The sequence below is a fragment of the Equus caballus genome, chromosome 16, assembly GCF_041296265.1.
Source record: "Equus caballus isolate H_3958 breed thoroughbred chromosome 16, TB-T2T, whole genome shotgun sequence".
Classification (NCBI taxonomy): Eukaryota; Metazoa; Chordata; class Mammalia; order Perissodactyla; family Equidae; genus Equus; species Equus caballus.
Genome location: NC_091699.1, coordinates 12,462,038 through 12,476,304, shown reverse-complemented (window position 1 = coordinate 12,476,304; position 14,267 = coordinate 12,462,038). Strand labels below are relative to the sequence as shown.

At 42.3% G+C, this 14,267-nt stretch overlaps 1 long non-coding RNA gene across 3 annotated transcripts in view; it reads right to left on the bottom strand.

Annotated features, from left to right (window-relative positions):
* Positions 1-8,433: 8,433 nt before the first annotated feature.
* The window catches only part of LOC106781777 (uncharacterized), a 28,461-nt gene continuing 22,627 nt past the window's right edge, over positions 8,434-14,267 (bottom strand). For 2 of the 3 annotated variants that reach the window (XR_011426763.1, XR_002800475.2), the window contains exons 2-4: positions 13,089-13,183; positions 11,773-13,001; positions 9,688-10,186 (exon numbers count right to left, since the gene is read on the bottom strand). This is a non-coding gene — a long non-coding RNA (uncharacterized lncRNA). Of the gene's footprint in view, positions 10,187-11,772; positions 13,002-13,088; positions 13,184-14,267 lie in introns of all 3 variants that reach the window. The other variant, XR_011426762.1, reaches the window with a different exon arrangement.

The window sequence follows — 14,267 nt, the reverse complement described above, 5'->3', positions numbered from 1 at the left end:
CTAAAGTGGTGTAAATAACCCCAGTTTTCTGAGTTCTTGTGGGAATCAGATGTGAAAGTGATTTACAAAGTGCTCCATCACATCTAGGGGAACGATTGAAGTTACATGTCAGTAAGTAGGTGAGACAAATCTCAGGTGGTGGCTTTAGGCACTTTTATGCTAGATGTGGTAAAAGAAACAAAGGTTCATTCATTCAAAAGTAATCAGTCCTCAATTTCCAGGACAACCCTAGGGACACAGAGATTAACCAGCCAGTCCCTGTGCTCCAGGAGGTCCCAGGTGTGTGTGTGTGTGTGTGTGGCTGGGGGGGCGTCCACAAAAGGGAACCACACATCACACTAGATCCTTTTCCTCTTCCCACAGCTCTAGCCACAGGCTGCTTTCCAGAGCCCTCCTGAACACAAAGCTGCGTTGCAGCCCTCTGCCCACAGTGTCCCTTTCAGGGATGGGCACTTGACCAGCTCCAGGCAATCAGGGCTGATAACTCTCAAGTCTGGGTCTTTTAGCGGGTATGAGGAGGCAGATCTGTTGGAAGAAGACTTTTTTCTCTATGGAGAGAGAATAAGACATCTCTAGAGTTCCTGGGGGACTTCTTGTCACCCAGAGCAAAGCTAAAGTAAAAACAGAGGAAAACAGAGATGGTGAGGGACATGTCTTAGTGATAAAATGTGGGTCCTTGTATCCAGCGATGCCTGAGTCCACGCCCCTCCCCCAGTCCCACCCCCATCTTCACCTCACCCTCCAGCCTTCACCAGTTGCTTAAGGGAAAGTCACAGCCTCACCCAGGGGCTAGTCTCAGCAGGAGTTGCAACAGCTTCAGGGCCCAGGGCCTACCTGACTGGACTCACAGAGGAGGCTTTGACTCTCTTAGCGACTACCCAGAAGAGTCAGGGAATAGGGCCGAGAAATGGGGGAGAGTAAACATCCTCAGGGGTAAACGGTGGCCAAGGGGACTCGGGATTTGGGAAGGAGCTTTTCCCTTTCCCCCATGGACTGTTCCACATGGCTGCCCTAGAGACATCTCATGGGACTAAAGTTGTCAGAATCAGCAAGTAAAAATACTCCTACTAAACACTGTCTTTATCTGGAATTCAGTTTTAACTGGGTGTCCTGTATTGAGCTGGCAGCCCTGTATGAGACCCAGGAAGCATCTGGGTTTGCTGACTCTGTGGCCACTCTGATAACACACTACCTTATATTTGTTTTCCCTTCTCCCCTGTGTCCTTTCCTCACTTCTCCTTTTCTTTCACTCTTGCTGCCCAGGCATTGACCTCCACAATAAAGCGGCAGCATGTTAAGCCTGGTCTCAGCCACTGTTTTCTAGGGAGCCAAGCTAAGACAAGGCAGTTCAAGTTAGATTTTTGTCACTTGCATCCAAAAGAGACCTGATGAAAACTCAGGCTCAGTTTCCTCTTCTGTGGAATGAAGATCACAATTTCTCCCCCGCTGACAGCCTACAATGGATGAGAAGGTCAAATGACATTATGAAAGGCAAGGTGGTAACACCAGAGCCAAGAGGTCACTGCAGTCACCCTGGAAGACAGGAGGCTGAGTCTCAGAGCTGCCTCCTGCCACACGGAGTTAATGGGGCTGGGAGAAGAGGTTGCTATCCCCCTGTTAGCTGTGGATTCCTGCCATGTTCTCTCACGTGGGTAATGTCTCCCTGGCCCCACATCGTCAGACCACTGCACCTAACTGTTTTAGACTTTACACTTCAGATTAATAAGCACCATGGGGACCAGGGAGCCCTCCTTCCGTCCAGTCACTCTTTCTACAGATTGAAGCCATCCTCTGGCTCTATCCTGACAATGCTGTGGGCGGTTTGTCCTGCCTTTACCTAACCAATACATGCCCATCCCTGTATGTGCCTCTGATCCCCTTTGCCTAGGATGGTGCTACCACTGCCTTCAAGGCCCTACATCATCTGGCCTTTGTCTTTCACTTATTCATTCATTCAACAAACCTAGCTTGAGCACTTACTGTGTGGCAGGCACTGTTCTGAGCACTGGAGAGAGAGCAGCAAACAAAATAGACAAAAATCCCTGCCTTAATGGAACTTACATTCTAGTGGCAGACATAGGAAAGAAACCATGTAAATAAGGGAGATCTATAGCATATTAGATAGTGATAAGTGTGATGGAGAAAACAAAGCAGGAAAGTGGGGTGGCAAATGACCCTGTCCCCATCAAGGCTCGCTCTCCACTGATCGATCCATTCCAATCACACTGGCCTTCTTCCTGCTCTCAAATACACCAAACTTGTTCCCCTCATTGTCCTTCTAGTCCCCCTCTCTTGGACAGTCCCCCTCCCCCATTCCAAAGATCTTTACGTGGCTGGATCCTTCTTACCTTTTGAGTCTTAACTCGAATGACACTACAGGGAGGCCCTCCTGTTTCACCCTGTCTACTGCTATTTCTCAGTTACTTTTATCCTATAACCTTGTTACATTGTAATTTTTTTTTTCATATCACCTCTCTCAGAAATGATCCTCTGTAATTATTTGTTTACTCATTCATTGTTTCTCCCCCTAGAATTTCGGCCATGGGAGAGCAGGGACCTTGTCTATCTGGTTTGCTGCTGTAATTCCAATGCCTGGAACCATGCCTGAGACATGATAGATACTCAGTGAATAGTTTTGAATGACTGATAAATTCATTGTCCTCCTGTCCCCCTGTTCCTCTCCTTTCACGTAAAGAACTCCCACTTTTCCTTTAAGACTAGTCTAGCAAGGATACATGAGTGAACACACCATTATACTACCGTATTAGGCAAGGTAACACTAGCTGCTATAACAAATAGGCCTCCAAATGAATTTGATCTGAAACAAAGTAGAAGCAGGTGGTTTTCCTCCATACACTGACCTGGGATACCGGGCTCTTTCCACCTTGTGGCAGCACCATTCCCAAAGGTCTTGTCATTGTCTAAATACACCTGGTAGCAGGGGAAGAACTTTGTAGAGACATGCCACTTCCGCTCACATTGCTTTGGCAAGAGCTAGTCATACTGCACACCTAGATGCAAGAGGAGATGGGAAACGGGGCACTGGGTTAGGCAGCTGCCTTCTAGCAACAGCTGTATGCTATGGAAGAGGGAAATGAACTTTGGTGGACAGCTTTCTTCCTCTGCCACAAATACAGCATGATAAATGCTAGATAAAAGAAACAAAGGAGTTAGGGTGGCACAGGAGAGGCACCTGATGTAGCTTGGGAGACAGAGTAGTCAAGGAGGGCTTCCCAGAGGAGGCAGTGCTGAGGTAACTCATGCAAGATGAGTAAAAATCTGCTGAGCAAAGGAAGAGGAAGATTACTGCCAGCAGAGGGACGACTATGTGCAAACGTTTGGAGAAAAGAGAGAGCATGTCATAACTCATTCCAGAAACTGCTGACGGTTCAGTGTTCCTAGAGAACAGAGTTGGAGAGAAGGAAGCAGAAGCACAGAAACTCGAGCAGAAAGACCAGGTCATGGTAGGTCGTGAATGCCTTTGATCCATATGTTGACGGGGCCTTTGCCTGTTTTCCTGGTATAGTATTGACAATCAAGATCCAAAACTGAGGACAAAGAGCATTGAGGACCTCACATTTTAGAATGATTAAGAACATCTGCTAAGATTGGGCCAAGAACAGGCCCCGCCTCAGGAATGTACAGAGAAGTGGCAGGACTGGCCTTACCACAATCACTCATCCTCCCCTCCCGCTCCCTTATGAGCAAAAGTGTGGGAAGAGGTGAGAGAAGGAATCCATGTAGTCACACGTCCAATGGGGAGTGTTTTTTTCCCCACCATTGCCAAGGTGACGGGGGCTCTATGAGACTTACTCTTAAAGCTGGGGTGGGAACTACAAGCAGGATTGATGAGCATCTCATTTCCCACTGAAACCTCGGATTAGGGAGCAGGTGCGTTGATCCTACCCTCTGCTCCCTGCACAGGGAAAGGAGAGGGACATAAGGACAAGAAGAGGCTGCAGGGGAGCTGCCTGCAAACCTGCTTGGGTGAGGCCAATGTGCAGGAGTTTCAGTTTCCCAGAGTCAAGAGGTTGGTCCAGAAGGGCATCAGGGTTGAGCTACTGTATTAGCTATCTATAACTGCAAAACAAAATGCCCCAAAGCTTAGTGCTATAAGCCTAGAGTCATGTATTATTTCATGATTTCTGTGGACCACAAGTTTAGACGGACATAGCTTGCATGCTTTATCTCTACTCCATGATGTCTGGGGCTCAGCTGAAAGACTCAAAGGCTGGCAGCTAGAATCATCTGAAGCCATGCCCGGGGCTGGAGAACCTGCTTCCAAGGTGGCTCGCTCACATGGCTGGCAAATTGGTGCTGACATATTAGTTTCTCTCCATCTGGGCCTCTCCAGAGGGCTGTTTGAGGGTCCTCATGACATGGCAGCTGCCTTCCCCCTGAGAAAACAATCCAAAGAGCCAAGATAGAAGCTGTAATGTCTGATATGACCAAGCCTCAGAAGTCACACAACATCATCTCTCCAGAATTCTACTAGTCATACAGGTCAGCTTTGATTCAGGGTGAGAGGAGATACAGAAGGACATGAATACCAGGAGGTAAGGATCATCAGGGTCAGTGTGGAGGCTGGAGATCACCGCCCTCTTGTTGGCTCCTCACCCAGGAGGGCTGGCAAAGGAACCGAGGGACCTTAAGAGCATTCGGAGTATACTTTCCACAGGAACTGGCAGCCAGGAAGAGGTCAAGCCCGAGTTGGGTCTCCCTCCCCGTGGTTCTGAGCTCTGGGCAGGCCCCACAGGGCTCTATGGAGAGCACAGGTGTGCCCTGTGTGGCAGTTCAGGCCCCACAGAGGATGTCGATGATCAGTGAGTGCAGCCAGAGAGGCAGCCATGATCTTGCATCATTTATGAAAAAGACCATCTTTTCCCCACTGCTCTCCACTATCCCCTTTGTCATAAATCAGGTGACTGTATATTTATGGGTCTATTTCTAGACTCTGCCATGTTCTGTTGATCTGTTTGCCTATCTTGTTGCCAGTACCACACTGTATTAATTACCATCCTTACATAATCGGTCCTGATACCTGGCAGTGTAAGTCCTCCAACTTTCTTCTTCCTCTCCTGACTGCCTTGGCCATTGTCGGTCATTTGCATTTCCAGATAAATTTTAGAATCAACTTGTCAATTTCCACAAAAAATTCTGCTAGAATATTGACTGGAATCACATGGCAATTATAGATCCATTTGGGGAGAATGTCATCAATTTGTACACTTACAACTTGAAATCTTTTCTCTATGTATGTTACACTTCAAAAAATATTTAATGTCATTAAGAAATCTGCTACCCAAGGCATATTTCATATTTGTACTACAAGACATTGAGATTCCTTACCCAATTAACAAATTTTCAAAAATTTTTACATTTTTTTCCCTGGGGGGTCTATGTTCCCTCAAATTCCATTGTTTGCATACCACCTTCATTATTTTTCACATAGCCCACACCATCAGTACTGCTATTTATGGAAAGGGAGCTGATTAAAAAAAATTTTTTTTTAAGAAAACTTTGTATCACCATTATAAGGAGATAATGAGTCTCTCTTGACATATACAGAAGACAACTGTCAAATAAGGACAATGAAAATAAGCATTATTGAATTATATCTAGATGTTGCCTGCTGAAGGCTTTGAGAATGAAGTCTGCTCTTTCTTTGTTCAGGAGGGGCATTTGCAAGTCTCAGAGAAGTGTAAAAGATACACTGTCATCATATTTAGAATTTCTTCTTGAAGTAATCAGAAACATTGGGAAATAACTGAAAAAGAAATAATCTTGTCACCTTTTTAATTTTTTTGAGCTAATTGTAGATTCACATTCAGCTGTGAGAAATAATACAGCGAGGTCACTTGTACACTTTGCTCAATTTCCCCCAATAGTGATATTTTGCAAAGTTACAGATATCACTGTGAGGATATCAACATTGATCTCATTCAGAGTTCTTCAGTTTTACTTGTAATTATTTGTGTGTTTGCATGCGTGTGTACTAAGTTCTATACAATTTGATGCATGCAGGTTTGTGTATCTACCGCCACAGACTCTGTGTATTTTTTAATTTGTACGTCTTGCTCCAAGTTGTCCTCACTAGGAACCTGGGCAGAGGGAGCCAGCCTCCACCAACTGGTGTATCACGTGCTGCTGTGTCACACGGGTGTGAGTATGGAAGTTCACACGCTGGCTCCTAAAGGCCTCCACTTCACCCCCATTCACATTTCCTCAGAAAAAGCCCGTCACATGGTGACGCATAACTTCAGTGAGGCAGGGAGGCGTGAGCTTACTATGTCCCTGAAAGAAGGAAAATTTGAATATTAATAAATAGTATCAAATAGTCAAATAACATTTGAATATTAATGACCACTATCACAGTGTTTGTACATTTCTCTCCCACTGTGTGCATTGGTGAACACTCTAAAAGGCCAGGTCTCCAATCCATTCTTGGGGGAAACAAGGCAAATAGAACACAAATAGTTATGTAAAGCTTTCAAAATAACCTAATATTAATAACGCTGGCACTGTGAGAGAGTAGCCTAATTTTCCTTGTCAGGGTTCTTTGGAGACTATCTCAAGTGTGGGACAGTTATTTAGGTCATCTCTCGCTGTCCTTTTATTTTTTAATTTTTTTTTGCTAAGGAAGATTTGCCCTGATCTGACATCCGTGCCAATCTTCCTCTATTTTTCAGTATGTGGGCCACCAGCACAGCATGGCCACTAACAGAAAGGTATAAGTCTGTGCCTGGGAATAGAACCCAGGCCACTGAAGCAGAGCGTGTCAAACTTAACCACTAGGCCACTGGGGCTGGCCCTCTCTGCCCTTTTATTAAACCAGGCACCAGGATCTACCCATCAGGCCTCCTAATCCTGTCCTGGGTTCCTCCTTCCTTTCACTCCCACCCTCAACTTCTGCATCTCATACAGGACCACCATTCCACCCTCCTCCCAGGGCCTGGCCTCCACTCTGCTTCCCTCTAATGTCTACCAAAGGGTCATTCTTTAGTTTCAATGTTCCAGCTAAATGGAACTCAATAATTAAACATCATGACAACAATGAATTTGACATTCAAAAGGGAGACTCCAAAGAATTAACTGTTTTCAGTTTTCCTTTCTAGGCCTTGTCCAAATACAGATGGAATTTTTATGCAATAATAATAACAATACAGTAGTCCCACAGTATCCATGGGGGATTGGTTCCAGGACCCTGGAGGATACCAAAATCCAGAGATGCTCAAGTCCCTTATATAAAATGGTATAGTATCTGCATATAACCTAGGCACATCCTCTCATACACTTTAAATCATCTCTAGATTACTTATAATACCTGAAACAATGCAAATGCTATGCAAATAGTTGTTATACCATATTATTTAGGGAATATTGACCAGAAAAAAAAAAGTCTGTACACGTTCAGTACAGGTACAAACATCACATGCCTTTGAATCCAAGGTTGGTTGAATCTGCAGATGTGGAACCCACAGATATGGAGGGCCAATTGTATACATAGCAGTCCACAGGTCTGCACTGGCTGGTGTCTGGAGATGTCGGCTCCTCACCACATGGGATCTCCCCAGAGCTGCTTACCACATGGCAGCTGGCTTCCCAGAGCAAGGAATACAAGGGAGAGGAAGAGAGAGTCTCCAGTATGGAAGCCGCAGTCTTTAGAACTTAATATCGCAAGTGACACGACACCGCTTCTGCTGTTACTGTTTGTGACTAGTGAGTTGCTAAATCTGGCCTACAGCAAAAGAGAAGGGATTTCTCAAGGGTGTGGATGCCAGAAGGTGAGAATTACCGGAAGTCATTTTAGAGGCTGCCTACCTACTGCTTATACAAAACATTACTTTATAATGTACCTTTTTTGTTGTCTATTTATTAGAGATATAACTCATACACCACAAAATTTACCATTCGCCCATTTTAAAGTGCACACTTCAGTGGTTTCTAGTATAGTCACAAGTTGTGGGAACACCACCACTTATTCCAGAACATTTTCATCACCCCATGAAGAAACTCTGTGCCCATTAGCACTTACTCCCCATGCCCTTCATGCCCAACCCCGGCAACCATTAGTCTACTTTCTGTCTCCATGGATTTGTCTACTCTGGACACGGCCTATAAACGCAGATAAATGCATATACATGCAATATCTGGATATGACATATATGTACGCATATGAATTGCATGCATTAGTGGCCTTTTTTTCCCTGGCTTCTTAGCAATAATGTTCTCAAGGTGCATCCACGTTGTAGCATGTATCAGTACACATTCCTTTTTATGGCAAAAAAAAAAATTCCGTTGGATGGATATACCACATTTTGTTTATCCATTTATCGGTTGATAGACATTCAGATTGTCTCTCTTTTTTGGCTATTATGAATCATGCCGCTATCAACATTCATGTACAAGTTTTTTGTGAAATTATGTTTTCAATTTTCTTGGGTATAAACCTGGCTGGTCGTGTGGTAACTCTATGTTTAACTTTTGGAGGAACTGCCAAACTATTTTGCAAAGCTGCTGCATCATTTTGCTTTCCCACCACCAATGTATGAGAGTTCTGACTTCTTGACATCCTGTCCAACAGTTGTTATTGTCCATTTTTTTTTGTTTGTTTTTCTGTAGTCATCTTAGTGAGTGTGGTTTTGATTTGCATTTCAATAATGACTAATGAAGTTGAGTATCTTTTCATGTGCTTATTGGCCTTTTGTATACTTTCTTTGGAGAAATGTCTGTTCAAATCCCTTGTCCGTTTTTAAATTGGGGGTTTTTTTGTTTGTTTTTTAAAGATGGGCACCTGAGCTAACAACTGTTGCCAATCTTTTTTTTTTTTTCCTCTCCCCAAAGCCCCCCAGTACATAGTTGTTTATTCTGGTTGTGAGTGCCTCTGGTTGTGGCATGTGGGACGCCACCTCAGCATGGCCTGATGAGCGGTGCCATGTCGGCACCCAGGATCCAAACCGGCAAAACCCCGGGCCGCCGAAGCAGAGTGCTCAAACTTAACCACTTGGCCATGGGGCCAACCCTTGCCTTTTTATTATTGAGTTATAAGTGTTCTTTATATATTCTGGATAATAGATCCTTAGCAGATATACGATTTGCAAATAGGTTCTTCCATTCTATGGTTGTCTTTTCACTTTCTTAACAGTGTTCTTTGACACATAAAGTTTTACATTTTGATGAAGTCCAATGTATTTTTTCTTTGATTGCTGTGGTTTCGGTGTCATAGCTAAGAAATCATTGCATAATGCAAAGTCATAAAGACTTACAACTATATTTCCTTCTAAGAGTTTTATAGTTTTAGCACTTAGATTTAGGTGTTTTATCCTTTTTTTTTTTTGAGGAAGATTAGCCATGAGCTAACATCTGCCGCCAATCCTCCTCTTTTTGCCAAGCAAGACTGGCCCTCAGCTAACATCCATGCTCACCTTCCTCTACTTTATATGTGGGATGCCTGCCACAGCATGGCTTGACAAGCGGTGTGTAGGTCTGCACCCAGGATCTGAACCAGTGAACCCCAGGTGAAGCGAGCATGTGAACTTAACCACTGTGCCACTGGGCTGGCCCCCTTCTTTTTGCAGGGAAAGATTGGCCCTGAGCTAACACCTGTTGCCAATCTTCCTCTTTTTCTTCCTCTCCCCAAAGCTTCAGTATGTGGTTATAGATTTGAGTTGTGAGTCATTCTAGTTCTTCTATGTGAGGCACCACCACAGCATGGCAACTGACAGACAGCTAGTATGGTTCCACGACTTGGAAGCGAACCTGGGCTGCTAAAGCAGTAAGCACTGAACTTTAACCACTAGGCCATCAGGGCTGGCTCTCTTTGATCCATTTTGAATTAATTTTTGCATATGGTATGAGGTAGGGATCCACCTTCATTCTTTTGCAGTTATCCCAGCATCGTTTGTTGAAAAGACTATTCTGTCCCATTTAAATGGGCTTGGTCGCCTTGTTGAAATCAATTGACTGTAGATGTATGGGTTTATTTCTGGACTTTTAAATCGATTTCATCAAACTACATGTCTATTCTGATGCCAGTACTACATTGTCTTGATTACTGTTGCTTTGTAGTAAGTTTTAAATTGGGAAGTGTGAGGTCCTCCAACGTTGTCCTTCTTTTCCAAGATTGTTTTGGCTATTCTGGATCCTTTGTATTTCCATGTGAATGTTAGGATCAGCTTGGTAATTTCTGCAAAAAAAAAAAAAGAGAAAAAGGCTGATGGATTTTGACAGGGACTGCATTGTATCTGTAGATTAATTTGGAGAGGATTGCCCCCTTAACAATATTATGTCTTCAAATCTATGAACACAGGGTGTCTTTCCATTTATTTAGGTCTTCTTTAATTTCTTTCAACAATGCTTTGAACTTTTCAGTGTATAAATCTCCCACTTCTGTTGTTAAATTTATTCCTAAATATTTTGTCCTTCTTAATCTATTATAAATGGAATTATTTTCTTAATTACATTTTCATATTCTTTATTGCTAGTGTATAGATATAGAATTTTTTGTATATTTATCTTGTATCTTGCAACCTTGCTAAACTTATTTATTAGCTCTAATTGTGAATGTGTGTTTATTCCTTAGGAGTTTCTATATGCAAGCTCATGTCATCTTTCTTTCCAATCTGAATGCCTTTTATTTCCTTTTCTTGCCTAATTGCCTTTGCAAGAACTTTCAGAACATTGTTTACTGGAAGTAATGAAAGCAGACATCCTTGTTCCTGATCTTAGGGAAAATCTCATTTTTTCACCATTAAATATGGTATTAGCTGTGGGTTCTTCTTACATGCCCTTTATCAAGTTGAGAAAGTTCCCTTCTATTCTTAAGTTTTTTTTTTAAATCATAAATTGTGTTGGATTTTGTCAAATGCTTTTTCTGCACCTATTAAGATGATCATTTTTCCCTCCACTTTATTCTATTAATGTGGTGTATTACATTAATTGATTTTCATATGTTGAACCAACTTTTCATTCCTTGGATAAATCTTCATTGGTCATGGTGTATAATCTCTTTTATATGCTACTGGATTCAGTTTGCTAGTATTTTGTCGAGAATTTCTACATACACAATTACAAAAGACATTGGTCTGTAGTTTTCTCTTCTCATGATGTTTTTGTCTGGTTTTGATGTCAGGGTAATACTGGCCTCATAGAATGAGTTTGGAAGTGTTCTCATATTTTTTGGTTGAAAACTGGACATTTTAAATAACTGAATGTGCAACTCTAGACCTCAGATTTTCTCTCTCCCCAAGGGCTGTCGTCATTACTGCTTGTTGCAGTAGTTGTTTGTTTGTTAAGTTACTATCCTGAACTAATTCTGTAAAGTCTGTATTCTTTGTCATGTGATGTCACCGAAGTCCCTGCTCAGTTAGCTTAGCAGTCAGCTACTGATGCAACAGAGATTTGTTTAAATGCCTGGAAACAATAAATCTCCCAGTCTTTGCCAAGGGGCTCTAAATGTGTGTTAGGACATGCTTTCAATGTGCAGGCTGGCAGTTTACAACTCCACCTTAGCCGTCACTTCCTGCATGTGCAGTGCTTCAAGGTCAACCAAAGGTGAGAGCTTAGGGTCTGCTCAATTCCTTCGCATCCCTGGGCACACAGACCTATGCACGTGCCTGACCTTCTAGATTTCCTGGAATATGTCAAAGTTTTCAAAGTCTCTATGGACATCTATTCCTTAACTTTTCCTGTTAAGCTTTTTTTTTTTTTAGTCTATTGTTTGACCCAACTCTTATCTGTTGCCTCTAGCAGTCACAAAATTAAAACACTTGCCTGCAATTGTTTTTTTCTAAAAAATGTCACCTAGAGAGAAGTCTTCACACTGAGTGAGCTCCAAGTCAGGCCAAATACAAACAGCCTTGCAACTGAGGTCTTTCAGGAAGCACCAGACAGGTCAAATAATTACAGTCAGTTGGGAATGCATCTTTGAAAGAGTTCCAGCTCCATTCTTCTTCTTTTGGTAGCTGACATGCTCCATCAGGAATTTTTGAAGGCTACTGTGGAAAAGGGTCTAGGGCAAGTTAAAATGTCACAAAACTCTCTGTTCTTACTGACATTCACCTTTATTCTTGAATAAATGTTCTCCAGTTTGTTTCAAGCTTTTGGCTAATTTTTACACTTCTCAAAAAGTTGACTCTGTTGACTTTTGCCAGTCTTCTGGGTAATTTTATGGAGGAGAGAATTTTTGGAATCCTTACACTGCCATTTTCACTGAGCTCACTCACACCTACTTGTTTTTTAAGCTGGAAAATAAACCCTGAACTTTTTCAAATTTGATCAATTATTCTAACGTACGATCTTCTCATGACTGATTAGCATTCCATGCTCTGAATAAATTCCTGTGTATTTAAGAACCACTTCCCAACTGTTAAACATTAGGTGGTGGAAGGCTCCAGGGATATACTGGAGCCAGCTTGTACTGACTCTGAAGAGACACTTGTTTACATCTCTTCCCAATTCCCTCTTTGGTGTAATTCCATTGGTGGTGTGAAATCAGCCATGGTGGAAATGCATATACCACAGAAACTGGCAAAAATATAAAATGTTTTCCCCCACCCACAACCGACAGGCAGCTATTAAACATTTAACTGCACAGCACTGGGTGCAGGTATCATAACAGAGAGCCATATCAGGACCACATGTGATTCATTTGTGTATCCTTAAGACTCAGTAGAAAGCCTAGCACTCAGGAGATGATTAGGATTTTTTCGTTCTTTGTGTACATGCTTCTTGACATAGCTGGATTCCCAATCGGAGTACTATTTCATAAGCTTTCTTGATTTAGTGTAACTTCAAAGCATTGACACATAATTGTCATTATATTAATGGCTGCAATTTTCCTTGGAATGAGTGAATCATTATTTCTTTAATCCCTCCCATGTTGATTTATTGCTGGTTACTTCTGATGTTTCACAGTGATGGACATCTTGGTGTAAGGAGCTTTCTGTACCTTCTTGGAACTCCTTTAAAGCTGGGAACAGGCTACCTTGCCAAAGGAACACCTGAGACAGAGTAAAAAACACATATGACCTTCTGGAGCATTAATTCCTTTATATAGTGAGTGTCTTTTCTGTGCTCAAGTCTAGTACCTGGTTCAGGGACTCAGGAAAAACACTGGTCTGGGTCTCATCACAAACAGATCCTACATTTACAATTTTAATGCTGTCTCCAAATGAAGTTATACCTGCAAGACATCATCATATACAGCCATGAGTCGCTTAATGACAAGAATAGGTTCTGAGGAATATAAGGCGATTTCGTTGTTGTGCGAACATCATAGAGTGTACTTACACAAACTTAGATGGTATATCCTACTATACACCTAGGCTACAGGGTACTGGTCTTATAGAACCACCATCGTATATGCCATCCGTCATTGACTGAAATGTCATTACTAGGCGTATGACTGTAATTCCATAGTTTGGAACCAGGAATAATCAGGATACACTTTCAGCTGCTTTAACAGAGAACCAAAATGCTTGTGCATTAAACATATAGAAATTTCTTTCTCATTTATTAATAACCCAGCTTTGCTGTAACAGGGAGCCAGGCTCTAAATCAATTGTTGCTCTGCTGTCCCTAGTATGCCCCAGTCTGCATGGTCTAAGGTGGCTTACTGCCTATTGAAAGTAGAAAAATGCCTCTTTCCTTTTAAAGCACCTGAAGTTGTACATATCACTTGGTTTCATGTCCTATTGGTCAGACTTAATTATGTGGCCACACATAGTTGCAAGGGAGTCTGGGAAATGTAGTTTTTGATTTGGTTGACCATATATCCTGCTAAAAATTGAGGGTCACGATAACATGAAAAGTAAAGAACTGATTTGGGGCAAAATTAGCATTGTGTCCTATAGTTTCCAATACCTTTTTTTTATGAATTAACACTTTTAATGTTCTACAAATTTATATATTTAAAATTTTTCTGTATTTATTTTGAAAACATCCCAGTTATACTGCATCATAATTTTTATGTTAAAAGCATTAGGTTGGTAAACTTAAACTTTTAAACTGTGCCAGAAATTTTGCTATCCTGTTTTAGTCTTTTTTTGTGTGTGTGAGGAAGATTAGCCCTGAGCTAACATCTGCTGCCAATCCTCCTCTTTTTGCTGAGGAAGACTGGCCCTGAGCTAACATCCGTGCCCATCTTCCTCTACTTTATATGTGGAACGCCTGCCACAGCATGGCTTGCCAAGTGGTGCCATGTTCGCACCTGGGATCCTAACTGGCGAACCCAGGCTGCCGAAGTGGAACATGTGAATTTAACCGCT